At 46.4% G+C, this 3,691-nt stretch overlaps 1 long non-coding RNA gene across 1 annotated transcript; it reads left to right on the top strand.

The window, feature by feature from the left end:
* Nucleotides 1-205: 205 nt before the first annotated feature.
* LOC125758325 (uncharacterized) lies at nt 206-1,639 on the top strand. Its single transcript, XR_007415993.1, has 3 exons — nt 206-286; nt 738-810; nt 1,598-1,639. It is a non-coding gene; the product is annotated as an uncharacterized LOC125758325 (long non-coding RNA).
* The last annotated feature ends 2,052 nt before the right edge of the window (nt 1,640-3,691 follow it).

Genomic DNA, 3,691 nt, shown 5'->3' with positions numbered 1-3,691 from the left:
GCAGGAGCTAGTAGCGCTTTTGAACGAAGAAGTCCCTGCGCGTAACACCAGGGCCCAGTGGCAGGCCCGATGGAGGAATGAGCGCTACTATTCGCAGCAGGGTCTTGCCAAACTCCGAGGGCAGCAGAGGTGAGTGCGAGCACAATTGTATTGTGGTCGGTCATCGTACACGTCCCGCTTGTGCTTTACAGCGGCACCCGAGGCGGCCAGATTTCGGATTACCGCGGCCGCGTCGTGCTTGACAGGGACGAGTGTGCGAGGCCCATAGTTCGGGTGGTCTGAATCGGTAAGCACTGGCTTAGAATATCATTGTTACTTGTATGCTGCGAACAAGTGGGCTCGTTTGCTTCGAGCCATTACGCGCTGTTAGTTTTACTTTTTCAAACAATATCGAGTGGATCACCCGGCCGCCGCGTTAGCTGAGGTGCTAACACGTTGCGCCGCCCAGAACAGAATGCGAAACAGCCACATTTGCGGTGATGACGAAAGAACAGCCGCGAACTATATTTCGAAGCTCATTAGAGCACCCTACGTGTTCCAACCCATTTCTCAGACCCTCGAGTCGAGTGAGGTGCGTAGCCAGTAGGCTTGCCTCGCTCCACCCCTCTCTCCGAAGTCTGTGTGTCATAGCATGCCGCTGTTGAAACATTCTAAAAAAAACATTGCTATTGTCCACTTCCACTCCATACTTCTTATTGCACTCAGTGTGTCAATCAAGAAACTTCTTACTATAACAGGTGAGCCCTGCTCCAGCTGCTACTGGTGTGGCTGAAGAGGATGTGGCCCAGGATCTTTCCCGTGCCCCAACTCGTAAGTTTCGCTGATGTTTTTGATTAACTGTAGATGGTGTTACATGCTCACAGGTGATGCTCATGCGTGCAGGCATATGTTTGTGAAGAGATGACATCTGTGGGCATAAAGACAAAAGGCTGCACAAAAAAATTTGGCAAACGGTTGCAGGAGCTAGTTGTATGCATAACTGTCAGATGTAATAAACAGGTGTCCTGCCTTGCAGTTATGGTGAAATGTAGCAAAAAGGTAGCATTGCAAAAATGTTCAACATCTTGAAATGTTTCCCTATTTTGTCAATTGCTTCAAAAGTGAAACTGAAAATGTGCTATTGCTAAATATGCTGTTCAAAAAGCAAGCTCGTTATATAACTTTTTCACATAGCCATCATACACAAATGCACATGTTTGCACCTGTGTTACACCTGCTTGCTGTATGTTTTGCATACTGCAGCAGCTAGGGTTTCGGAAGGAGATTGTGTCAGTCATCGCGTAAAGCCGGGCAAACGATTGTGTAGCCCTGAAAAGGGCTGTTTGGTTGCTTCTCATGCAGAGGTGGTTACAGGCGTGAGATGCGTTTGATGAGATGAGCGAAAATGAATTCCGGCACCGCTTTGGTCTGTCCAAACGAAGTGCGTTGGTTGTGCGGTGAACCAAGCACCATTCATGGATGCCGTTGGGTCAGTGGATTTTCAAAAGAGAGGAAATTGTTGCACACACTGAAACTCTTCACGAACAGAAGCTTCCAGCGAAGAGTCGGTAGCAGGAAATTTATAGATGATAATGGCAACACATTTCTTGGTTTCCAGCTCATGCCGCAGCTGCGAGATGGGGGCAACCGGCAGGCCGACGCGCTGGAGTTACTAGCCGCAAACACCAGGCGGCAGGGCCAGGCATCATTGGAAAGCTGCGCCAGGTTCAACTTCTCGGTGACGCGGTCCACGAATTCCAAGGCGTTGGTACCCTCGCCCGGGCCCTCATTGCAGCGGAAGGCACCTGCACAGTGATTTGTAAAGACTAGTTGTACATATATGTAGATTTATTTTTGTTCACATCACGAGCTATGATACGCTGGTTTGCTGCAATGGTGCCCTGCAATTTTCTTTCAGTTAATTTTCTTTTTCTGCATATCAGAAGCACTGATGTGCTGTTTCATTGTACATAGTAAAGTGTAGATCAATGGTAAATCGTGTCCTGCGATGTCATTTCTTTTTAATCTCATCGTGCGAGGTGATGCATTCAGCAGTTTTGTAGTACATGTGCATAGCACAGTGTGGTTTCATTTATAAATCATGTTTTGCCATGTCATTTCTTAAAATCTCATTATACAAAGTCATGCATTGAGCAATTTTGTAGTACATGCACATAGTGCACTGTAGTGTATCTTTATGTTTATAGTGTATACGTGTAGAATATTGTGGCACACTGTACGTTTTCTATCGATTTTTACACATCCTAGAAAAAAAGAAAAGCGTTTGTGAATGGTCTACGTTGCACAACAATTTTGAAATATTGCAAGACCAAAAAATAGTTGACGAATACGTGTTCTGTTGCTTAGAAGTGTTTAGATAACAGGATTGGGTACAAACAGAAATCACTAATAGAGGAAGACATATCAGCAACCAACAACTTGCATTTTTTAGCGAGTTCAATTAATACCGGTTCGACTGTGCCTTGTTTTCATGTAATACAATGGCTTTCGTGCTGCGAGATGCGTGTGTTGTTGCAGAGGAGCAGCAGGCACGTTGTAATAACTCCATTTGTATATTCTAAAAGGAAGCTACTTTTATATTCTTTTCCTTGGCATTAAATTTAAAGGATATTTATTTATTTTGCTTTTTATGTGCATTGCTCATGATACTTATTATAAAATTTCAATTCTGACACCACCATTGTTGTTCACTTCATTTACAAGCACGATTCTTGTTGCACTAAAGCTACCGCATCTTGCTGTCCTGATTCAAACAGCCTTTTCCGGTTACCACTTTGGCTGTGAATGGCACCATGTGCCATTCACAGTTGAGCTCTCACTTGTGCTTAGTGTGAAGCGCCATATTTTACAACCTGGTCGAAGCATTTCGTCAGCATGGCGTTGTGTGACAAGGGGGCATAGGTCGGCAAACTCACTCATGAGTCGACTCACTCAGATTCAGATCGAGCTGTGAGTGCTGTGAGTCCAAGTGAGTAATACATTGGTGAGTTCGAGTCCGGGTGAAAACATTTTAGTGAGCCTGAGTCCGAGTGAATCCGCTTGAGGAAATTTTGGTGAGTCTGAGTTCGAGTGAGCCCCAAGAGCAAAATATATTTCACGAGTGAGTCAGGGTGAGCTTCACATTTTTTGCCAACCTATTCAAGGGGGTTATTCATTGATAGGAGAACGCTGTTTCGTTGATATGTGTAGCAAACATTTGAAGTGTAGTAAAAAAAAAACACAGTGACAAACACAATGAACAAAGACAAACACGCACCACACAATGCTGCCGAGGTCGTTGCAGGCGGCGGCGTACTCTGCGCAGGTGGCTCAAGCATGCAGGCCCTGTGGTTCTCGAAACAGGTTCACTACATGGTTGCGCTGCTGCTGCTCCCGTTGTGGTGGTGGTGGTGGTGGTAGCTCAGCTGCTGCTGGCACCAGTCAGCATCGTCGGTGTCGTCATCGTTTCCTTCGAGAACAGGCTCATGTGCCGCCACGCAATGTCGTGCAGAGCTGCACAAGCAGCAATGATGCTTGAGCAGCTGTGCACAAGCTTACAGCGATGCACCACTCCACAACATTGCGCATGGCGGTGTGGGCCTTGTTGTAGTGGTTATCAGGGGTGCCACGAGCTGGTCGTCCGGGCACTGGTGTCAGGACCACGGTCATATGTTATAGCTGGAGTCTGCTGCACGAGGTCGCATGACAGCTG

The sequence above is a fragment of the Rhipicephalus sanguineus genome, chromosome 1 (genome assembly GCF_013339695.2).
Source record: "Rhipicephalus sanguineus isolate Rsan-2018 chromosome 1, BIME_Rsan_1.4, whole genome shotgun sequence".
Taxonomy (NCBI): Eukaryota; Metazoa; Arthropoda; class Arachnida; order Ixodida; family Ixodidae; genus Rhipicephalus; species Rhipicephalus sanguineus.
This window is presented reverse-complemented; position numbering and strand designations above follow the sequence as displayed.